This window comes from Gymnoscopelus microlampas, assembly GCF_963454915.1.
Source record: "Gymnoscopelus microlampas genome assembly, chromosome: 5".
NCBI classification, from domain to species: Eukaryota; Metazoa; Chordata; class Actinopteri; order Myctophiformes; family Myctophidae; genus Gymnoscopelus; species Gymnoscopelus microlampas.
The window spans coordinates 59,002,838-59,028,643 of NC_139942.1; the positions used below are offsets into that span (position 1 = coordinate 59,002,838).

The 25,806-nt window shown below is 41.6% G+C and overlaps 2 long non-coding RNA genes across 2 annotated transcripts; both read left to right on the forward strand.

Moving 5' to 3' along the window:
* Nucleotides 1-14,361: 14,361 nt before the first annotated feature.
* Nucleotides 14,362-14,789, forward strand: LOC311045803. The gene is made up of 3 exons (XR_014600809.1): nt 14,362-14,400; nt 14,519-14,593; nt 14,734-14,789. It is a non-coding gene; the product is annotated as an uncharacterized lncRNA (long non-coding RNA).
* Nucleotides 14,790-16,049: 1,260 nt separating this feature from the next.
* LOC311045461 lies at nt 16,050-16,975 on the forward strand. The gene is made up of 3 exons (XR_014600771.1): nt 16,050-16,135; nt 16,584-16,693; nt 16,858-16,975. It is a non-coding gene; the product is annotated as an uncharacterized lncRNA (long non-coding RNA).
* The last annotated feature ends 8,831 nt before the right edge of the window (nt 16,976-25,806 follow it).

Here is a 25,806-nt window from a genome sequence, read left to right on the forward strand (position 1 = left end):
AAGCAAAGATGTCAACATGTGTGTTCCCAAATATGAGATTTATGATATGAGAGCATTGGCCGTACTGACGCACGCTGGAATGATTACCAACGTTTGTCTGTGACTGTGTTGTGGTATTAAATCATGCTGTGTGTGTGTTTTTAGATCTTACCACAATACTGATATTCAGCATGATGTACAATTTATTTGTTTAAATTTCAATTGAAAAGAAAAGGGGCAATCCTTCTTGAAGGTAAAGGCTTTATTGAATAGCTAATAGCTATAATTTCATTTTAGAAAAAAAAACATGTGTCCACCTACAGAACTCGGCCTTTATGAATTGAATACGCAGGACCACAATGGAAACAAGCCCTCAGGGATTTTTGTGTTATCCTTTTAGCATTATTGTGTAGGCCTTACTGTGCCTCTGTACTTTTTGCAAACTGCTGATAAAGAATTCAATCAATCAATGCCACACAGCAATTTGCATGATGCTCAAGCAATGGCTGAACATGGCTTTGCTATCATGCTGCCTAGGATGGCAAATAAACAGTGATATGTTGGATGGATGGATAGGCTTTTAGTTTAGTGGTGTTAGTTAACAAAATTCAGTGTCGTAAACATACATGTCGTTACAATACACAATGTCATTTAGAAAACGGTTTGGAAAACAAACCCTCAAACCTGTTGCTCTGCTCCGTTCCCCAGGTGGTGAAGCTTCACACCAAGCTGGGGAAACCCATCCCTTCCACGGAGCCCAGCGTGGTCACCCAGACCTCCTCCTCCACCACGGCCGCCCCCAGTAAGACCCCCTCCTCTGGCCTGGGCAGCTCCAGCACCACCTCTTCCTCCAATGCTTCTGCCTCCACACCCACAACTCCTCCTACCTGAAGCCGGTCAACATAGTGAGCGGTGGCAGGGGGGGGGGGGCGCTCGGCAACAGTCTGTCGTCTGCCAACTCCACCGCCCCCGTCAAGAAGGCCTCCGCCCCCAAGATCAACTCTGTCGGTCAGTAGGTCCCCTTTGAATTTTGACGTCTCCTGGCGGTATTTGACAATGACTTCATTCTTCACCTTGTTGCCATTATGCTCTGTTCTGTGTTTTTGCTGTATTCCTGTTTGATTAGTATAGCTCTGCATTTAACCAGTTCAACCACATGAATCCTAGCGTCCCTATTCGGGGCTTGTCGTAATAGGCAAACATTCAGTGAAAACAAAAATCGTCTCACTACACGTCACGAGGCGTTGTGTGAGCTTGTAGATCGGCAGAGATTGATGAGTGATAGAAAAGGACGGGGCCAATTACAGACCCCTTGCACACCCATCTAAGTATATAGGGTTTAAGTCATTGAACCCCTATATGTACTTATCACACAATGAATAAAGAAAACGACTTCCATTTTCACTTTAAAAATGATAAAACATTTTTTTTTTTACAATTTGCACCTATAATGACGTACCCAAAATAGGGACACCAGGTTGAAAGTGGTTCAAACACTCTTCTTCTATTTTTTTTTTTTTTTACTTTTGCACATTTTACTCCCACGATTTGGGTACCCGAATATACACGCGCCCATGCTGCCCGCCCCCGAGACTCTAGTCACTAATAAAGAGTGAAGCTGGTTTCACAGAGCGTGCTTTGCACTCAAAGGCTACATGCCAATGTCTGGATAAGTCTCTGCCAACTTGTGTAGTGATGGACGTCGACCAGGCGTGCGTTTCCAAACCTGACATTTCTTGAAGTTCTGTGCCTTGTAGAATAACAAGTGTATAACCTAGTTTAACCATGCAGTCAAATGGCCATTAGTTCACTCCTGGCCCTTGCAAATGGAAACGGTCATTGTTTTCCTTTCTTTTTTTAAATTATTGTGATTTATTGCATTCGTATGCTGTCCATTAGTCAAAGCATCTGTGGACTAGTGACTCCTCAGTAAAATGTAAAATGGAATGTCACAGTTTTAAGTAAACCAATACTAAGAATCTTTGAATGGGATTGTGTGTTAATAGTGATGTTTTGTTTGTTTTTGCATGATCAAAATTTTGATTTGCAAATTCTTATCGGTTAATCAATTCATTTTTTTTGTGTATTTACGATTAGAGGTTGGGTGTTCACTAATGTCTATGGTAAGTTTACGGTAACTTTTGATTGAAAAATAAGGCCCTGCTACAAATTATAACTTCTCTAGCTGTGGTCGCAGTAAGGATGAAGTCATTAGTAGACACAATTTCGGGTTTTATCGTATTTGTTGGCTGTTCACTTCATCCAATGCCATCTGCAAACTCACAACACCTTGCATCGCCTATTTTCGCCACTAAATAGGCAATTTATGAAATATTGGAAGAGGGTTTGTGCCCAATAGCAATGGTCTGAGACTAAAGAACCCCACCTCCCCCTTCGCCCCTTGCAGGAGGAAACAAACTGCAGACCACGGCGAAAGCGGATGAGATGAAGGCGGCGGAGATATCCAAGCCAACGCCACCCTCCATGGCTGCCCCAGAGACCAAGAATGATATCTCTGATTGGCTGTCTGCGGCGGCGCTAGCTGCACTGCAGAACGACGTGCAGCCTGTTGGACACGACTACGTTGAAGAGGTATTCTGACAGTTCACTTGGGTGTTGCTTGCCAAAAATAATTGATCTACATGCTAACACGTCGCATCACGACACATTGTTAGCTTGTAGATCAGTTATTTTTGTGAGTATAAATTATATTGTTAAATTGCCCTTTTTTTTTAGTAAGGCAAAAAAGTGTGCACAACTGCAGCAGCCCAAATAGGGAGACAGCTGTTTTTTGTTTAACAAACCCCACTGGCCATGAACCAGAGGGGAAGGCCAGTGCTGTGGATGTGGGGATGTACAGTAATCGTTCTATATTGCACTCCATCAAACACAAGTATAAAAGAGTTAAAATGAAGACTGGCTCTGAGTCTGCCGTACAATTTTATTTTTACGGCGTTGCTCGGCCATACCCTACCTGTCTACGAGAGGGTCTGTGTGTCACAAACCACAGGACCGATCAGTGCTAAACTTTGCATGCACGCTACACAGAATGAACTCCACATTGGAGCCATGCTGTTGGATCCTATAAGACATTGGTTCTCAAAGTGGGGTCCGGGGACCCCTAGGGGTACTTGAGGGGGTTCCAGGGGGTCCCCAGCTAAATGATGGACAGGAACCAAATGGACCCTTATGGGTCTGTAACTCTGAGAGTGTACAAATGGAACCAAATGGACCCTAACGCGTCCATTTGGTTCCATTTGTACACTCTCAGAGTTAAATTAACATTGATTTTACAATATGAATTGGGGTCCCAGAGGTATAAATGCCATTAAATGGGGGTCCGTAGCCTAGTGCATGTCAAACTGGGGGTCCTTGAAATTAAAATGGTTGAGAATCACTGCTAGAGAGCCATAAAAACCTTCTCTTATTGGGGTCCCTGGCTTATCTTTTCAAATGGGGGTCCGTGGGGAAATAAGTGTCAATTTGGGGGTCCTTGACATGAAAAAGTTTGAGAACCACTTAGAGTTGTCCCGATCAGGTTTTTTTGCCCTCGAGTCCGAGTCCAAGTCCTTTAATTTTGAGTATCTGCCGATACCGAGTCCCGATCCGATACTTTCATTTTTTTTAAAAATATTTTTAAATTATTATTTATTAGTATTTATTTAAATGATTTTTATATATGTATAATTTATTTTGTTGCAATAAAAGACAATATGTCTCAAAACACTGGCTGACAGTTGAATTATTGCCAACAAAAGAAATGTTAATTAAAGAAATGAAGACAAATACCGAATCTCTGAACATTGGCTTGCAGTTATTTGGGGGGTCCTTGACATGAAAAATTGAGAACCACTGTCAGATGCAACAACATGCTGGGTGTACAGTACAAGGCACAATCCATTTATTTAGGATAGAGTGATTCTTTCTTTCTTTCTTTCCTTTATTTATTCAGGGGAGCCCACTGAGAGCAAGCTCTCTTTTTCAGGGACGCCCTGATAACAGCATAAAAATACATACAGAATGAAAAACAACAACAAACATTTGAAACATATTACAATCATCACAGATGCAAATAAACAGTGTTACATGAAACAGGTGCAGTTACTATGCAATGTGTCCTCGAGAAGTACCCTAAATGTCTCTATTGAGACCAATCGCTCCAGTTTCAGAGAGTCCTGAAGTTTGTTCCATTTGTGTGGAGCATAATACACAAAGGCAGTCTTTCCTTGTTCACTTTTCTTACGTGGACTGGTATATCTAATGTGGTTTTGTGAACGTGTTGAGTGTCCAGAAACCTTTGGTTCTAAGAGTGAAGATAGGTATAGAGGAAGCTTGCCACATAAGGCCTTATAAATAAAAAGAATACAATGTTGTTCTCTGCGTACTGCGAGAGATGACCAACCCACTTTATCATACAAAATACAGTGATGGGTGTGATAGTCATCACCAGTGATAAAACGTAGGGCACTGTGGTAGACTGCTTCAAGAGGCTTAAGTGTAGAGATTGAAGCATGCATGTATAGCACATCACCATAGTCAAACATAGACATTATGACAGATTGAATAACAGTTTTTCTGCTGGAAAGAGAAAAACAGGATCTGTTTCTGTAGAGGAACCCAATTTGCCCTCTTAGTTTTTTCGTTAGGTTCTCCACATGAATCTTAAAAGAGAGCTTAGTATCTATCCAAATGCCCAAGTATTTATAAGATGAGACCAGTTCAATTTGCTCACCTTTAAGAGTGTAAACACCAGTAGAGGGATTTGTGTTTGGAGATCTGGTAAATACCATGCATTTTGTTTTGTTAGCATTCAGGACAAGCTTAAGTTGAATTAGAGCTCTTTGAAACCTGTTAAAAGCAGTCTGCAAATTTGCAGTGGCCATTTCAAGTGTTGGGCCAATGCTGTATAAAATTGTGTCGTCCGCATACAAATGGACATCCCATTGCGGGGAGGGGAGTGTAATATTATTGATATAGAGGGTGAACAACAGGGGCCCCAAAATTGAACCCTGAGGGACACCTTTACCAACAGATAGAGGACTCGATTTAAAACCATCAGCTACCACAGCTTGTGTTCTATCCGTCAGATAATTAGAAAACCATCTGACAGATAGATCATCCAATCCAATGGAGGATAGTTTATGTAATAAAATAGTATGATCCACGGTGTCAAATGCTTTGGAGAGATCTATAAAAATGGCTGCACAGTGTTGGTGATTATCCAGACCGGTTATTATATTGTTTGTGACAAGAGTTGCAGCTGTCATAGTGCTGTGACCTGGTCTAAAACCTGACTGTTGAGATTGGAGTATGTTATGTGTGTTTAGGAATGCACGTAGCTGTGAACTGACTAGTGACTCTAGGATCTTGGCTAGACAGCATAATTTTGATATTGGCCGGTAGTTATTTAAGTCTGATTGATCACCACCCTTGTGTAGTGGTATGACCTGTGCATCTTTCCAAATTGCGGGAATTAAGCCTGATGTAAGTGTTAAATTAAAAATATGTGCAAGTGGTGCAGTAATTAAACGTGCACTAAGGTGCAGCAGATATGGGCTCAGATCATCTGCACCCTTTGATTTTTTAGTGCATATTTGTCTAAGTGCAATTAAAACCTCAGAATGAGTTATTGGTCTAAAAGTAAAACATGGGGGGGACGGGTCGAGTGAGTTATCAGTGAGTGATTCACCACCATGATCTGGCAACGCAGTATTGACAGACTGTCTGTCAAATAAATGACCAGCTAAAATAAAATGATTGTTAAAAGCATCACAAATGTCTGGTTTATTTAAAACAACCCCATTTTCGCTATTAATTTGTGACGGGAGAGAGGAGGCTGGCCTAGCTTTTAAGGACTTCACGACCTTCCAAAAACTGGCCGCGTTACCTTGTGTCATAGCAAAACTGGATAAATAGAAATCTGCTTTTGCCTTTCTAACCATAATGATGGCTTTGTTTCTCAGTGTCTTAAATAATGACCAGTCTGCTGGTGTGCCAGAACTTCTGGCCTTTGACCAGGCCACATCTCTGTGGCGGAGGGCCATTTTGAGCTCTGCTGTAAACCATGGACTGGAGCGATTTTTTACTCTGAAGTTCTTATAAGGTGCATGTTGCTCAGTAATGAGATTAAAAATATTAAGAAATTGACTAAAAGCTAGCTCTGGGTCTTGAATTAAGTTGATCTTGTACAGGTCAGAATAAAATAAATCATATAAAAAACCCTGTTCCGAAAAAACTTTAAAATTACGCTTTTTAATCACCTGCCCCTTTGTTTTATTAGCTTTAGCCACTCTGACACAGACTATCGGACAGTGGTCACTTACACCTTGGGCAAACACCCCACTATACGGGTACTTGGCTGGTCTATTTGTTAAAATTAGATCAATCAAAGTAGATCTAAGGGGGTTGTTTATATTTGGTCTGGTGGTATGCTGGATGAGTTGGGATAAATTTAAGTCCATGCAAAGCTGTTTTAGCCGAGCAGAATTGCTAGAGAGCCAGTTCAGATTAAAATCTCCCAAAATCAAAACCTCCGAGGACACGTATTTGGACAAAATCTTCCCAAAATCCTCCAAGGCCACAACTGGCGTTGAAGGGGGCCGATAGGTACCTATAACTGTACAGTGGATATCCCCACCCAGACAAATGTCTAAAACAATATATTCAAATCGTTTTGGGATAGATGACGTCTCGAGTACATGTGCATTTAAATGTTCACTGACAAAAATTACAAGCCCATTCAATGTCTTCAGTAGGGCTGTCAATCTTCCTCATATGATTGAATTTTCTGTGGCTATTTTAATCCATTTTTATGACACATTAATACAAATTAAATCAATTGCACAACAGATTTATCAATAAGCTTGTGCAATCTTGTTTTGTCTTCAGTTGCCAAGAAATATGAAATTCCTAGTACCTCAGACTTAAAGGTCTATGATGACTTGAACACTGAAGTTGACGAGGAGGCGTTTCAGTTTCTTATAAAGAAACCAGACCTTGGTGTGTTGGAGATTTGTTCACCCCAAGACCCAAATCCTGAAGGTGAGTTCTGTTGCTTATCAACATGGATTCTTATAGCCTCATCCATACAGTCCTGGCTAACCTAAAATGTCACACAGGTATATTTTTGTACTTTGAAATGATCTTTGTTTCTATACGCCCAATGTAAGTAAAAGAGAGAAAATTATGCACCCAATATACAATTTTGGTTGTACTTGGTGCAGGCCAAAATCCTCCTTTTTGCAGAAGGCAGCGGCACAGGAATACTTTTGTTTGGATCTCATACGTGTGTGTGTGTGTGTGTGTGTGTGTGTGTGTGTGTGTGTGTGTGTGTGTGTGTGTGTGTGTGTGTGTGTGTGTGTGTGTGTGTGTGTGTGTGTGTGTGTGTGTGTGTGTGTGTGTGTGTGTGTGTGTGTGTGTGTGTGTGTGTGTGTGTGTACTGTAGGACGAGTCCTTCAAGGCGTGTTAAAGAGGACTATGCAAAGGGCATCACTGCCTTATTCCCATACCTGGCCGATCCCCAGGGAAATTTGGGCTATGTAAGTACATAAAACACCAGTGTAACGCACATTTACACATAATGGACATGTGTGATTTTGATTGTAGCTAGAATTTAAGGGGGAAGTCACATGTTCACACACACACACACACACACACACACACACACACACACACACACACACACACACACACACACACACACACACACACACACACACACAGGAAGAACCAGTGCAACATGTCATGTTTCCCCCAGTCCACTGTCTAGCAACTGTGAAGATGGATCCTTATAGTAAATGCATATCACTGGAAAGTATTGCAGCAGTATATGTGGTTTCTACACTGTTACAGGTGGTCCAAATGCTGGCGACAGAGCTCCCGTCTGTGAGGAAAACCAGCTAACCACAGAAACCCAGTGTCGTGAGGCCATTGTATATGTGGCTGTATGTATGTATGTATGTGGCTCTTCAACTGCCTTGCATTAACCCACTAAGACCTGAGGAAGCGTCTGTGTCACTTTTTCATTTGAGCTAAAAAGCATTATTTTACACTTTGACTATTCAAAAATAGCAGATATACAAGCTCATAGCGCGGCACCGAGTGCCGCGCTATGAGCTTGTAGATCTGCTATTTTTTGAAAAAATATATTCTTTTAAAGCGAACAATAACTCAAATCTTTGCTTCTGGGGCTCTATGGAACAAAATATTTTGAGATGGGGGTCCGCGGCCAAATTCATATCATTTTGGGGGGTCCTTTACATTTTGCAGAATATAAATTATACAGCAGAAAATGTCCTTATGGTTCATCTTGCATATTGCGGCAATAAAAGTGATTCTGGAGGCTACCTAATCGTGACCAAAACATCCCATTGCGATCCGGCTCTAAACTGTTTGCAAACGGTGACTAATTTTAATAGCAAGACTAATAAAGTTCTCTTTTCACAGACTGGGACCAGTGTCCAGGGGCATCTGGACAGCATCACAGAGAGCCTTCAACCCTATCTGCTTGCTGTGGGTACCCAGAAGAGTGTGATTCACAATGAAGTACTTCATTGTGATTGACAAACGTGCAATCCCTTGTAACTCACCCAGGGGTTGACACTAACGCCTGCCCGACTCACCCCTCCTCTCCCCTCTTCTAACCTCGTCTCCTCTCCTCTCCCCTATTCTCCCCTCCCCTCCTCTCCTCTCCCCTTCTCTCCTTCTCTCCATATCTACAAGCTCACTGTGAGTTTAATGTTTGAAAAATAGCAGATCTACAAGCTCACTGTAAACTTGTTGCCTTATTTTAAATAGCCAATCGACAAGCTCACTTGTCAGCTTGTAGATAACTTGTGAGCTTGTAGATCTGCTATTGTCACTATATTTATTTAGTGACAAATACATATTTGTGTCTAAAATACAGTATTTTTGCTTGAAATTTTCAGCTGTGGCGTGGCTGTACATCGGATCTGATATCTTGGCCAACACAGCTGTGGACTGAGGGGACCGTCCCAGACTGCACTACTGCAAGGTTTGTTTAACATAACATGACACATGTGCAAATCAAAACCTTTTAGATCTAACTATCTAATGTTAGCATATGGACATTTTCTTGGGGTCAGTCCATTGTCCGTTTTTAAGGAGGCATTGCCAATATATATACTCTGTAGCTTAACTCTTTGACTGCCATATGAACAGTGTAATAGTGTGCCACTGCTGCCAGCAAAAACAGTGATTTTTACTGTATCAGTTTGCATAGAAAAATACTGTACTTGTACTTCTATCCACTACAGCTCAGAGGCAAATATTGTACTTTTAATCCACTACAATTGTTAGAAAACTTTAGTTACTTTGTAGATTTTGGTTATTGTTTAAAAAAACATAGGGTACATTAACCACTTCAGCCCCATTTAAACTTTGGCTATTTGAAAATGGCAGATCTACAAGCTCACAATGCAACATGTTGTGAGCTTGTAGGCTTACAAGCTCACTTGTCAGCTTGTTGGACACTTGTCAGCTTGTAGATCTGCTATTGTCTATTGATATGCATGTACTTTCATAGCTTTGTGTCTAAAATATTGTATTTCTTTTTTTTTTACAGCTCCTGCTGCGGACACAGGTGACAGACACACCATCCCAGACCTACTGCAAGGTGTGTAACTATCTGATGTTGGCTTATTGACATTGTCTTGGGGTCAAATACTAGGTTGTGGGGGTCTGTGGTTTAATGCATAGGCTAAAAAATGGAAGCTCTTTGACACTACAATAGTTTGAGAACCACTGGTATTCAGGTGACAAGTATATGTTGCTTACATTTTCTATAGTTGTCAGCTAATAATAATAATAATAATAATAATACATTTTATTTATAACGCACTTTACATTCTCACGGATGTCAGAGTGCTACAGATTAAAAGCAGAGCATAAAAACAGCATAGGCAACAAAACGATTACAATAGACCCAACCAGGCTAAACTAAAGGGCCAACTTTTAGAAATTAAAACTCAATACGAAAAACAAACAAAGTCCATGAAAAATTAGAAAAATGCTTTTTTTTAAAGGTAGGTTTTTAGTCCATTTTTAAAAGCATCAGTGTACTGTGGCGCTCTCAGGTGGTCTGGGAGGGCATTCCACAGACATGGGGCTGTGTGGCAGAAGGCCCGGTCGCCCATGGTGCGGAGGTTGGCGTCAGGGACAACAAGAAGGTTGGTGTTGTTGGAGCGGAGGCTTCGGGTGGCAGGTTTTGGGGTGAGGAGTTCTTTGAGGTAGGGGGGGGGGGGCGTTGCCGTAAATGCACTGATGGGTGAGAAGGGAAATCTTGTATTGGGTCCTGAAGGAGATGGGGAGCCAGTGAAGTGAGCGGAGGGTGGGTGTGATATGGTCATATTTTCGCACTCTCATCAGGACCCTAGCAGCGCTGTTTTGGATGTATTGGAGCCTTTGGAGGCTCTTGTTAGGGATCCCGATGAGTAGTGCATTGCAGTAATCCAGCCTGGAGGAGATAAAGGCGTGGACGAGTCAGCTGACTGAAAGGTGATAATAGGGGGGTGATTAGAGGTGTGGTTATGGATATGTGGCCAATATTTCAGCACAATATGACAGTTTTCAAGATGGATCTTGGCACTGTTTCTTTGCTATTGTCCAATTTATAGAAAGCTATATGCTGATAGCCATCATTGCTTTGTGTTTGTTTAGTAACAGGGAACAGCCTGTCTCTGCAGGTCCTTTTTAAACAGAAAATTAAGGGTGTGTTGGCAATTTCATCCAACCATAATCAACAACTTGATTGTATAGGATGTGTCCTGTATGAGTTCTCTCTCCTGATTGGATGAAATTGGTCTCTCAAAATCACATTTTAGTTTTAAATGCAGTTACTGTATTCACCCAGAAGCAGTATAATAGCAGTCGCACCCCTACTTAAGTAAGACTGTGTTTGCATGCTGGTACAGTGGTGTAGTTAACTGGTATAGTTGCTGTGTTTTCACGTCGTGGATGCAATGTATTATTTAGTATATTCGTTTCCATTTGAAAGTATGCTTTAATAAGTACCTGGCATACAAACATGCTCACTTCTGTGTGCCTACGTGTCTTTGGGTCATTCCAGGGCCAGTGTTTAAAGGAGGAGTTCACCCAAAAAAATTATTTTCTATCAATTGCACACCCTATGAAGCCTTGAATCCATGGATTATTTTTTGTTTTTGTCGCATTCCTAAGCCAATAATTTGATTCCCGTCTCCTACCAGCTAATGTATCCGGTAGGAGACACAAAGTTGATTATTTGTGTCTCCTACCGGAAATACACACGGTCATCAAATTATTGTCTTAGGAATGCCACAAAAACAAAAATAAATCCATGAAATCAAGGCATAAGTCACAGTATTATTCATATTGTAGCATTGTTTTGCCTTATTCATATTATAGCATTGTTTGTCTTATTCATATTGTAGCATTGTTTTGTCTTTTTTCATAACTATTGATTGTGAAGCATTTGTTTGAAAAGAACACTAACACTTGTTTCCCTGTTTTTCAGAAGCCGTCCAGCACTGACATTTTTTTTGCCTTTAACCTTTTTCTACTTTTCAGGAATGTTCTTTGTGAATAATTGTCATATTTCTAAGATAATTGCATTCCATTTATGTTGTGGCTCGTGAACCGGTAGTACCCAATTTCTATAACACAATATTGGCCATCCCTGAATTTAATAACAAACTCACACATGAAATAATCAATTCTAACAAATGCATAACAAACTATTTTGGATTGTATACTGCCTTTTCATGACCCACTACCTTATATTTACATGTGCATGTTGTAAATGTTTAACTCACCATTTGTTTTTAGGGCTGTAAGACTGTAACACTTATTAGGACTAAATTATTTTTTAATTCATTTTGACAAAAAAAAAATATTTTATTCAAACAGCCAATATACACTTATTAAAATAGGACTTCATTTCTTAATTAAACTAATAAATGTAATCCCAAAATAATTATGGAAAATGTTACACATTGATTCATTCATAAATACAAAATTAGATATCTACAAAATACACTTTGAGATAATTAACTTAATCAATATAGTTGCAGCCCTACAATTTGTACCTATTTTTCAGAATGTTACATGTTGTTTAATAATATATTAATATATTTACCAGGAGCTTGCTTGATCCCCTTTTTTAACAAATGGGTCGGTGCAAGATTTTTTTTCCCCGTGCACTCCTAAATTGGCTGAAATAGGAGGCGGGTTTTTTGCTTCACCCTGGAAAATATTGAATTTACTTAAAAGTTAGAATATAATTTTGGATAATAACAGTAATAGTAGTAATAATAATCATTATAGCATCAACAATATATCTGTCAATAATAAACTGTTTACAGGCATTGTAATAGTTACCATAATATATAATTGTATAATTATCACTAATAACTATAATTAACCTATATATAGAATCATAAAATATAACCATACTATTATTACATATATAATCATAATAACAACAACTATAATAACAATAATTGATAGGACATTATACCAAATATATTGATGGTGTTAATAAATACTTTAAACTATATCTGCTCTGCTTTGTCTCTACTTATTATTCTTGTTACCATGTGTTTGAAAAGTGAATCTATATGTTTGGTAATGTCACATGTATTTAACATTTACAATGAATACAGATGTGTGTTTTTTTTTTTGGAATTACTATAAATAATCAGAAGGGTTCTTCACTACTAAAGCTGAACAAAAAGTGAAACTTTGGAATGTAACATCTCTTAATACCTAAGCCCATACACATTTGAACATAATACACAAAAGTTGTTTGTTTAACTGACAATAATTTTTGCCTTCTACAATCTGGTGTTTTAATTTATTTGACCAACTTATACACTTAACGGTTTGATCCATGCAAGAGTCAAAGCTTGTAATTGAAAGTGTTGTCAGACTATAATCTCTGCCTGCTGGACAAAATGGACTTCAATCCCTCTACTGTGTGTAAAACTGTGAAGCAATCTACATAGACATTAGAGCTTAACCAAAACTCCTGCCTGGTGATGACAAGTCTGTCACAATGTAGGCTAAACAATAGTTTTTCATTGTGGTATTGACGCCATTCAGTAACATTGATGTGCCTGATATGCTGTATCTATTTTACAATATACAAAATGGTATGGCTTCAACCCAGCTACTAGCCAGGTCGACATGTATCGTAATGGTTCCACATGTATTATATGGTGAGACATTCCCAAGTACATTACAAGGTATTTAATATCTATTATCAGGCTGGGGAAAATAGGTGCTGAATCTTATACTCACAAAACATGACATCATAATACTATAAGGAAAACGTGAAATGTCTTCTGAGTATTTACAACTTGTTTGCAAATAGCAGATATGCCATTTACTCTATATACACAGGGTATTGTCTCCTCACAATATCTCAGATCAGAACAATAAGGTAAAAAAAAAGGCAAGTTTGCTTTAACAATAATTTATTTTCTTCAACACCACTGGGGACTGGACTGTGAACTACTATGTGACGATGGATTCCTTGGACCCCCATGGCCGCAACCCAGAACTCTGCGTCTGCGCAACCACACTTTGCAATTGCCCTGAATTGTGAAAATTCTAGTTCAGTCTTATGCTAGATGTGCTCCTGTTTCTGCTCAACATTGTAACAGGGCCTTTTATTTATATGGTATATATTTTACCACAAATGTTTAGCAAAATGTCATGATTCACAAATCATACCCCATCAACCAAGACAGTTAATAATGGAAAATTATATTATTGAGCATCGGAACACACGTTTAATTTAATGTTTAATACGTCCATAATGATTGATGAAGAGCATAGAGTTAAAAAAAAAATAAGGGACAGCGCCCTCTATGTCTTGTCCGTCAGACTGCAGATGGACCCCTCAGATATCTTCCCAAATCTCGCGAGAGTGTGTTGCTGGGATAGAGAAAAGTCAATAACAAAGTTGATATCCTCCTCATTTGTGTCTCTAAAAAAAGCCATTTTCGTATGAAAATCTTGTACATATTGTGTGTCTTGTGTAACGTCTGGGGGGTGACAGATACATTTTTACACCCACCCTTTGTTATTGTGGTCCAAGTGAAGACGATGATTACTTTTAATTGAAAGCCATGTGTAATAATTAAAAGTAACTTCCCCTACACTGTCTATGAATTGACCTTCCTTCTCTCCGTGTCTTCCGGGTTGCAGTTGGAGGTTCTTCACCTGCTGTCTCCAGAACAGAAGGCTGAGCTGCTACTGAGGCCTGAGGTTGCAGGCCTGGACAACGGGACCCTCAGCCTGGTCTTCCACAGCTTGATGACCGGTGGTCCTGGGCCCACCCCCACCTCCACCCCCGGATACACATACACCTCACATAGCCCCTACTCACCACCATCACCACCACAGAATAGCTTCAGAGAGGTTGCATAGCTTTAAATATTATACATTTCTTTCATCCAATTAAACTTTTACCAGATTGTTGATGGTAATCTTCATAACCTTAAACAATATTATTTTGTTCTTTTTGAAACACTTGCAGGTGGTGAATGGGTTGATGGGAGCTTTCAGACCTGTTGGGAGCCTCGTCAGTGAGTTTGTGTCTCTCACACGTGAGGTACATACAGCGTACATATATATACTATATGCATATATGAGAAGCCAATTACTTGTTTTTATATGACTAGTTTATTATGATTATGCATATTACATCTGCTAACCTGACCCTGACATTCCTATCTATCTGTTGCTCTCCAGAGAAATGTATCCGAGATCGGAAGCATGACTCTGACCCAGACCCTGCTGAACTGGACCCAGCTGAGCTGGCTGGCATGTACACGCCACATAATACGTCCATAGCCCAACCAATGGAAGAGATGTGACAAATGTGGAGGATTGGTTCAACCATGTTGTAACGCCACTATTACAGAGATTCTTACCCCATGGGCAACTCCCTGACCAAATCAAGTATGCCTTCCACCAAGTGTTGTAAGTACAATTCATATTCTTTCATACAGTGAGTAGATGCATGTACAGTCCAGCGTCCATGTCTTTCCAATTATGTTGTGCAGGCTAGTCTTGACCAACGTCCCAGATTTTCCTGGATGAGCCGAACTAGTTTAATTAAGAGTGCCGGTGGTGTTAGTGGACTTCTGTTTCCTTTCACATTCAACACAACACAACACAAAATAATGGAAATCAACAAAAGGGCAACGTTTATTTATGGATTAACTCAAAACGTTTCTTTGAATATTACATGCGAGATAGCAAATATTGAGTGAGTAATAACTGGAATTGTTGATTGTAACCTTAAACAAGTGACCCAAGCAAGGCAGGACACAAAGATTACAAAAGGAAAGACAAACACAAGCCCTTTACTAAGATGTGAACACAGGGTAGGTGGCTGAACAAAGTACAAATTATTAAAGGGAACTTAAATACAAACCGACACAAGGAATTTGTCACTTTGTGATAGTGAACCTAACAAGACAAAGGTCAACAATGTCCTGATTTTGGAGTGATAACAAAGGTCAGCCTGTGGGCACCCTCTGGTGGCCATCCAGAAATATTGCAGGTTATGTCCTTTGTAAGTCCCTTGTTTTGTCCGCTGTCCATTATCTATGAATATGATGCTGATTATTGTGCTTGCTTGTTGAACAGCTATTTGGACATGGGCAATGACACCACTGAGGTCCAGGACACTTGCAGCATCACCCTTGAAGAAAGATCATGTGGCGTGAGAAGGCTTTATTAATTGTTTCTGAAATTCTTTAATTTAAATGTATTACACAAAGGATTCCAGATTCTATTCTAGATGTCGTCGGATAGGAAAGTCATGCCTGTACATCCATTATCCTTCTCCCCATCTCTTCTACCAGCTTACCAACGCAGTGGAAAATGTGGCCCGTTTCATGCACTGTGCATGTACAACTCTACTTTTTCCCCCCTCGTTTTAGAACTTCAGTGAGCTTGCGTCCCACTTCAGAGAAGTGTTTGCTCAGGTGGAGTCTCCATCCCTGACCCAGGAGAACCTGGAGGACCCAGACTTCATCAGGATGTGGTTCCAGATCAAACTGCTGCTTCTGCTGCCAACAGTTCCCATAAGCCTCCTCGACTGCCTCAGCTTTAAGAACTTCACCTGTCCTGTTTACCAAGCCCTGTGAGTTGTCCTGTTTATAAAGGGAATGCTATCTTCTCTAGAACATAACTGTTTCCCAAACATTTTCAGCTTGAGACCTGAAAGATACATTTGGTGACTTCCTGGGACCTAAACTTTTAAGAAAAATCATTATGAATTATAAAGTATGCATATTTAAAAAATGTATTTCTTAAAATCTTCTGAAAATCCTTTGTATTCCTTTTCCTTTTCTTTCATTTCTGAAAATCTGTTGATTTAAAAAAAAAAAAGGATTGTGTGACTTTGTTTATTTTTGAAAAAAACAAAAAACAAGCAGGATATTTACTTTACCTTACTTTAATTCATAGAACCTGGTCTGTGACCCAAAAATGGGTCAAGAGTAAGACCCTACGTTTGGAAAACACTTATAGTCGAAATACACAAAATAGTCCCGGAATAATGATACATTTCTTTGCATTGCTGGGTCCAGAGTAAAAGATCTGAGTCATCATATGCGTCTCATGGATCCTGATCACAACCACAGCCCAGTGATGTACGAACACTTCATCCATTCCTTCTTGCTACATCACAACACGTCCGGTAAGTGAACCAAGTAGCCATAGCTAGAGACAAGCTCAGAGGACCATTTGTCTGCAGATGTACAGGAATTTCTGTTGCTTTCAGAGTACATTTTTGAGTAAAACATTACTCTATTCTAATAGTATACTATTATAGCCTACACTGACTTGTGTATTTATCTTCAGATCCTCAGTGTGTCTCCTCATCCAGCCATAGTGCAGAATGGCTGGAGGAGAACTTTGGATTCTTCTCCATGTTCGCCCCCATCACAGACTTCTATGACCTCAACCGTGACTTCTCTGGAGTGAGTGTGGATAATCTGAACATTTTTACTGAAAACATTGATTTGATTGTTTGTACTTGACACTACAATTTCAGTAACTTAATAACCTTTCAACCTGGCGTATATTTTGGGCATGTCATCACAGGATTGCAAGATTTTCAAAAACGTAATAGCTGATTTGCGAGTGTGACATTATAATTCGATTACGTATAAAATAGGGCTTCAGTGGTTAAATCTCATATCCTGCCCTCTCCTATTATGTCCTGTCTGTCTCTCTCTTGTCTTAAACGTGTCCAGATGGAGGTTCTACACCTCCTGACTCCAAAGCAGACTGCAGAGATGCTGCTGGTGCCTACTCCTCCAGAGAAAGACGTCATCATCCATGCAGTGTTTGACCATCTGACACAGTCTCAAGGAGACTTTCCTGAGTTCCTGCACCACCTGGTTCTGCTCAGAGAAAGACGTCATCATCCATGCAGTGTTTGACCATCTGACACAGTCTCAAGGAGACTTTCCTGAGTTCCTGCACCACCTGGTTCTGCTCGCTAGAGAGGTAACCTCATCTGTAGAGCGTCTTATGACAGCTTAAAAAACGTACAGCAAAATATAATAGTAATTATAATAATAATTATTATTATTATAATGCATGGACTTTTATTTTATTTCTTAGGTTAAGCCACCCTGTGATGTCTACCAAGTCATGTGAGTGTGTTGTGATGATGTTAAATGGCTTACATTTTAAAGGGGCTACACCATGAATGTAAAAAAAAAAAATTATATATAAATATTGCCCCCCAACAACCCCGTGGTCAACAATTGGTATTTTCTTGTGCGCCTGGCGTATTTCATCCAATTAAATGATAACTTCATGAATAAAAGTCTGTTTCCAATGTATTTTGCATTGTATTCTTGCATGTGAGGCTGTTGTCCTTTTACCATAATATTTAATATTGTCTGACCACATTACCACCAAGATAAAAGTCTTGTAAATGTATTGCATGAATGAACAGGTATCGCAAATAAAGTGATTCCAGTTGCATTTCTGATCTGGTGTCCCGTCTAATATGTCTCTATCCACTAATATGTCTCTATCCACAACGTCAGGCCTATGCCAGTGAGTCGTTCATCCCAGAAGAGAAAGTCCAGGAGCTGGGGCCTGCGTCACGCAACGCCACTACTGATGACATCAGCATGTGGAACATCACACAGATTGACACACTGTGTTCTTTAATGGACTCTTCAGATGGGGAGTGGGATTCAGCTCTGGTAAGTATACAAATGATCTTTGATTGATTGATGGTGTTATTGACAAATATACATGGGGGCGGCAGTGGCTCAGGAGGTAGAGCGTCTGTCTGTTTGTATGTCTGTCAGGCTGGCTGGCAGGCAGTGTAATCAGTGTAAAAGTGAGAAAACATAATGTGTTGTGATTATATTTACACGTTTTTGCATGTGTGTTCGTAAATGTGTGCAGTTTTTGCATGTGTGTTCGTAAATGTGTGCAGTACATGTATATGGCACTAACACATTTTTTGTCACCATCAAGGCCAAGGCCATCATTTCCAAGTATCTGACTAAGGCGGGCAACAGTCTTGGCAGTGCAGAGCTCAGTTGTGTCAAGGGACCCAACCTGTGTTCCCTGGATACCAGTGTCCTACAGACCATCTCAGAGGACACCCTCAGGTGAGGGGTGTTAGGGAGGGAGCCAGTAGTATCGTAAATCATGTTTACTTTAGTATTTCTTGACTACTTGCACACACTTGAACATCGACATTAATCAAAAAAAAATATTATTATAAAAAATAAATTGGGAATATTTTGGGCTTTATTGACAGTGTATAGTGGAGCGAGACAGGAAACAGGGAGAGAGAGATGGGGAATGACATGCAGCAAAGGTTGTCGGGACTGGGATTCAAACTCGCGACACTCTGTCAGACTGTATTAGAGCCTTTATATGGTATGCGCCTGGACCGCTAGGCCAACGGGCGCCCCACCCAAAACTATTTTTAACCTAATTAACCCTGGCATCCGTATTTTGGGCTGGCAAAAATAAGAATCAATTATTATTTTATAGAAATAAAAGTCCTAATAATAATAATTCACGCATTTTCACAAATAAAAAAGAAAGTAGTAAAATTAGCATACATTTCTACAAGCAACATCGTACAACAAATTATAAAAGAGTGATGTGTGTGATTCCATGACATATTAGCCAAAAGGAAAATAAGATATGTAAGGGACTGAATTTTAGAGACTGAATAAATTACATTTGTGGTTGAAAATGTGGTAGCACTCTTTTGAGATGTGTGCTGTGTGTCTCCTGGTGTTTCCAGTAATTCCAGTTTGCTGGTAGTGTCCAGCTGTACGCTGGAGAAGAAGAAAGTGCTCTTTAACATCACAGAAAAAGCCTTCTCTGGACTCAGCCGCACTACAGCTATCAGCACTACCAGCTTCCAGAATACAGAGCCATTTTTGGGTAAGCAAGCATTCATTCACATGTACATGCGTACAAACACAGGTTACATGGCGGCTTTCCGACATGTCGCCTTTCCGACGTTAACGAACCCTATACCTAAACCTCACCCTAACCCTAACCGCACGCGGAAGCCACTAGTCGGAGTGGCGACATGTCGGCGTGGAAGACGGTTACCACAAACACATACTGTATATTGCAGTGGTTCTCAAACATTTCCATGTCAAGGACCCCAAGTTCATACACAACTGTCTGTACTGTACTGTATACCAGTGATAATAGCCTAACTCAAAAATCCTCACAATGTCTCAAATTTCTCACGCACGCACGCACGCACTGTAACGGTTTCCACTGAATTGGTTAATTTGTATTTGTAGGGGTGCCAGGTAGACTCTGTCTACCAGAGAAATAATACTCCTTATTCCTCCTTTTTTTGTATTTAGTGAGTTCTTCCTCATCTGAGTTGTTAACCATTAGTGAAACCACACAAAGGACTTATATATATATAAAATATAAACCCTTTTGTCATTGAGAATAAACCAACAAACACAAGTTTTAAGTTCAGTTGCAATTCCTTTAGTGAAGAAACGTCATTATTCAACACACAAAGCAGTTCATCAACCTCAATTCAACACCAAAATGAACCTGAACTCAACTCAATTGATCAACAGTTTCAATAACAAACAAAAAGAAACAAAATATAATTCACAGAATCACAAAACCCAGGTTACGTGTGTAACCCCTCGTTTTTAACGCAAAACACAATTCAATGAATTACCATCAGTTCACAACATCACACAACACAATGCCATTATAAACCAAGTTATTTGATAGATAAAGTCACGTACCGCGGGCTTTAATAGTCCGTGCCCGGTCCTTAATACGCACGCCGCACGCAAGACGCAACGCAACGCTTGTTATTCCTCTTCACCGATGAGCTCGGCTGCTTTTAGGGTTCCCCAAACAATAAACAAATAAATCAAAATAAAGTTCGCTCCCCCCAAAACAAAAGTAGGCCTATGAGCTCAAATAATAAATGTAATACCAGTACGGCAGGCAGCGGAGGTGATGTGATCTGGACGGTTCCCTGTGTTTCAGTCACAACAAACACGTTGTTTGTTGTATCAACAGGAACGGCCAGAATGCGGGGAATCGCACAGTTGTTCAGGATCCGTTGGCGGGGTGTGTGGCTCCTTCTGTCGTGGGATCAACGTCCACTTCACGGCGGGCTACGACACTTGTTAAGGGTCTAAACACACGGTGCAAACACTGAGGGAACGAGGGTCTGACTGCCTCGTCCTCCACACTTCCCACGCTCACTCTCTCGCACCGCAGGTGCCAGCACCGGGGCATTTAATGACAATGGGGTGTCAACGGGGTGATTGACGGGCGGCTCGCGGTCCATTTCGGGCCGTTGGGTAACAGGCGGCTCGCGGACCATTTCGGGCCGTCACACTCCTCCCCCCCTGAAAAAAGGAAGGTATTATCCTTTCGTTTCTATTCATTTATTTTCCATACTGTTTGGGACTCCTTTTCCTTAACTGGTAGCGAACAGTAGGAACCTTAGCCACCAGCAAACTTTCCTCCTCATCCTCCTCTTCATCTGTATTCCCAGGATTCTCTGTGGAGAAAGCAACTTTAGGTTGTGAGTCTTCTGGGTCCGGAAAGTCTCCTCGTCGCTTTCCTCCTCAAAGATATCCAGAACTTTGCGTCGTTCCAGCTCCTCCATTTCCTCTGCCGAGGGGTAACAGGCCTTAAGGCGTGAGACATGGACAACACGCATGTCTTCACCTGTTTCTTCCTTAACCGCTCGGTAGTTCAGAGGGCCCAGCTGCTCCACAACTTTATATGGACCTTGCCATTTAGGGGCGAGCTTGGCTGTGAAGGATTTCTCTTTCTTAGAATACGGATGAGATCTTAACCACACCCGATCACGCATCTGGAACTGAAGTTCTCGTCTCTTCTTGTCATAGTTCCGCTTTTGTTTAACTCTGGCTTTTGTCAGATTCTTGTCGACCAGAGCCTTCAGGTCATGAAGCTGAACTACCTGGTCATAACAAGCAGAGTCTGGAGTAGCATTCTGGGGTTGTAGAACCAGATCTAAGGGTCCGCGAAGAGGACGGCTTAGGTTCAACTCTGCTGGTGTGACTCCAATGGACTCTTGCACTGCAGAATTAAGAGCGAAGCGGAATTCATGCAGGTGCTGATCCCAGTGTTTGTGCTGGGTCCCTACGTAAGAGGCAATCATTGTCTTCAGAGTGCGATTCACTCTCTCGGTGAGGTTCGTTTGAGGGTGATAGGCTGTGGTCAGCTTGTGCTTCAAGTTCCACCGTTCGCAGGTCTCCTTGAAAAGGTCTGAGACAAATTGGGAACCTCTGTCTGAAAGAATATATTCGGGTACCCCCCAGCGCGTCAAGATCTCCCTTGTTAGGATGTTAGAGACAGTCTTTGCTGTGGCCTGGCGAAGTCCAAAGAGCTCCACCCACTTGGAGTAGTAATCTACAAAGACAAGTAAGTACTCGTTTTGCTTGGAGCTCCGAGGGAATGGTCCCATTATATCCACTCCTAACATTTCCCAAGGTTGGGAGACAATGGTTTGCTGCAACATGCCAGCAGTCTTCCGGCCTTCAGGCTTGTACATTTGACAAACCGGACAGTTTTTGGTGTAGGTCTTAACATCCAGGCTGAGGTTTGGCCAGTACAGTAAGCCTTGTAGTCGTTTGTAGGTTTTGAATCTGCCCAGATGACCTGCTATTGGGTGTTGTAAGAGTGATTGACGGAAAGGTTTTGGCATGTAAACTTGGTAGAGGGTTCTGTGGGGTAACTCCAACACACGGTAGACTTTGTCTTCAATTATGGTCAACTTTGTGGTAGAGTTGATGATCTGTTCTCCATCATCCAGGATTTCCTGGTAGATGGCCTGTATTTCAGGATCCTCCTGTTGGGCTTTCCAGACAGTCTCGTCTGAGACAGGGAAGTCATCCTTGGGTGAGTCCCGTTGGCTAGACATGACCGTAGCACAAGTAGGTTGAGATCCAGGGTTGACATAATCTACCGGAGCTCTTGATAAAGCATCCGGAACCGTGTTGTACTTCCCCTTCCTGTACTCTACTGCAAAGGTGAATTCTTGTAAGCGGAGCGCCCATCTGATGAGTCTGGTACTGGGGTTGTGTGTTTTGAACACCCACACAAGGGAAGAATGGTCAGTGACGACAGTGAAGAACCTGCCTTCAAGATAGTATCGCCACTTTTCAAGAGCCCATACAACAGCAAGACATTCCTGCTCGGTTGTTGAGTAGTTACGTTCAGCGCTGTTCAGGGTTCTACTGGCAAACGCCAAAACTTCTTCAGTACCAAGTCCAGTCCGTTGAGCAAGCACTGCCCCTAGCCCTACATCGCTGGCATCTGTGTATACCACAAAAGGTAGTTCAAAGTTTGGGTGTCCTAGTATTGGTGGGGTGACAAGATGGTTTTTAAGAGTGTCGAAGGCAGCCTGACACTCCGCCGTCCATTTAAACTTGGCCCCCTTCCGCTTCAAGGCATTCAGAGGGTCCGCTATCCGGGAGAAATTTGGCACATACCGGTGGTACCAACCGGCCATACCTAGAAATCTTTGGAGAGCCTTGAGGTTTGAAGGTACAGGCAGGTCCTGGACTGCTCTGATCTTTCCAGGATCCACCTCGATTCCTGTGGCAGACACAATGTGCCCTAGGAACTTCAGTGAAGTCTGGCAGAAGTTGCTCTTTTTCATGTTGACAGTTAAGCCAGCGTCCCTTAGTTTGTCCAATACTTCCTGGAGGTCTTGTGAATATTGCTCTCTGGTTTGTGAGTAAATGATTATATCGTCAAGATAAACAAAGCACTTTTTCCCCTTCAGCTCACCCAAAGCCGTCTCCATAAGTCTTTGGAAAGTGGCAGGGGCATTCTTTAGCCCAAATGGCATAACCTTGAATTGGAAAAGGCCTTCTGCACAAACAAATGCAGTCATGTCACGGCTAGATGGATCCATTTCAACCTGCCAATAACCACTATTGAGGTCAAGGGTGGTAAAGATGACTGAACCCGACAAGGAGTCCAAGATTTCATTCATGGTAGGCAGAGGGTAAGCATCATTCTGGGAAACACTGTTCAACTTCCTGTAGTCCACACAGTACCTGTAATCTCCTGTCTTCTTGGGGATAAGGACCACAGGTGAAGCCCAGGGAGACATTGACCGTTCAATTATGTCATTGGCCAGCATATCCTGTAGGAGTCCATGTTGGATGCTGTACTTAGCTCGAGACAACCTGTATGGTTTCTGCTTGATCGGCATGTCATCTTGTGTAAGATGTATTTTATGCTTCAAGAGTCCAGTGCGTCCCAGCAGTGATGTACATACATCAGAATTCCTACGCAGCTGTTCCAACAACTTCAACTCTTCGGACTGTCTCAACTGAGCTCTCTTTACTGCGAGTTCAAGTAGATCCTCAACTGGTTTGTCCTGGTTGGGCAGAAAGGGAGCAACAGCAGAAAAGAATGCGACAGTGGGCCGCCAATCCTGTAGCTTTGCCCCTTCTGACAGAAAAGAGTACTTCTTGCCTGGGTGGTGAGGGAACCAGTAATAGTTGTGAGTGATATCCATCTGGATTCCACTGATGTACATGAAATCAAGTCCCAACACCGCAGGAAAAGCAATAAATTTGGAACCTAGGATCACTGAAGGGATTACATAAGACTGATTATCAAGACGAAGTTCAACCTCACACCATCCAAGTGGTTGTTTGGGTTCACCATCAGCCAGATACAAAGGACCTTCGATCCAAGGTTGTAATTTTTGATTTTTGCCCCTCACTTCATTCCACAACTGTTCATTGAGTAGGGTGAACGATGATCCAGTGTCCAGGATGGCCTTTCCTGTCCACGCTCCTACAGACAGTGGTAACACCAGCTGACGTGGTATTGGTCGATGGGGAGGGACTATGGAAGGATGGACATAAGCATTTCCTCTGGTTCTTTCTGGCTGAGATAAAGCACTTAGGGTAGGTTGGTTTGTCTGCTGCTGAGAGTGAGGATTGGATGATTGGCTTTTATTGGAGGACTTATTGGGGTTTCTGGGGTGCAGAGAGTAACAAGTGTCCGGGGAATGTCCCTTCTTGTTACATCTCCAACAGAATAGTCCAACATTGGATGCAGACTCGGACTGAGGTGCTTGACTTTGGTTGGTTTGGGTGGGTTGCTTGGTTTGCGGCTTGGTTGAGGGCTTGGTGCGCAGTTCGTATTGTTGTTGACATTCTCGGTCCTTTTCGAACTGCTGCCCCAGCCGAACAAGGGCATCAACCGTAGTTGCTCTCTCTCTGAGTTGGCTGGCAAGAAGAGGGTTGATATTTTTGAGAATCAACTTGATTACCTCATCCTCCTGTATGTCCGTCTTCCAGCGTCTGCACAGTGAGTGGTAGCTGTACGCAAAGTCTCGAATACTCTCCTTCTCGCCTTGAACTCGATTTCTGACTCTGTCGGCCAGCTCATCAGTATAGTCTTCAGACAAGAAAGCAGAAGAAAACTTGTTCTCAAAGCCAGCCCAAGAGTGAGTGTTCAAGCGTGCCACATTCCACCAATCTCTAGCGGTTCCATGAAGCACATTTCTTAATGTGGCAAGCAATTCGTCATCCGCTAGAGGATTGAGAGCCAAGAAATCGCGACACCTCTCAAGGTAAAGGAGGGGATCAGAGCTGTCATCCTTCTTCCCAAAGGAAGGAAATTCCAATTTAATTGGCCGTACAGGGCGTCTATACCCATCGGTATGAGCAGACGTATGAGTAGATGAACCAGGAGGAATTGCAGAGGTGGTCGGTAAAGGACTAAGGAAGGAATGGGTTTGAGGACCAGGATGCATGGTGGACTGCATCTGGGAAGGTGTGGTCTGGGCAGTAGTAGTCACCATAGAAGCTGTGTGTTGTGATGTTTGCCGGAGTGTGGTCATGTCGACAGACATGTCCTTTACCATTTTACCACATTGTGTAAGCTCCGCCTGTAAATGGTCAACTGAATTAATCAAAGGAGTAGTGGTCGGAGTATAATTGGTTATTTCATCCCTTCCCTTCTCATTGAGTGGTGTTAAGTTGTTAGACAGTGCGTCCATGGCATTCTTAATCTCCTTGATGAGTGTTTCTAGTTTGTGTTGATTTATATGCAGACTGCTTATATCATCCTGAATTCTGAGTAATATCCATGAAGGTGTGAAAGTACGTGGTTGCTGTTGTCCAGGTGGCAGATTGCGGTGTTCAGTTAAATTAACGAGATCCATGTCAAGTACGGTATGGCTAGTTAGCATTCCTTCCTCCTGCACATCCACAGGGATCTGACCATCTCCAGTTTGAGTCACAGCAACAGGTTCCACAT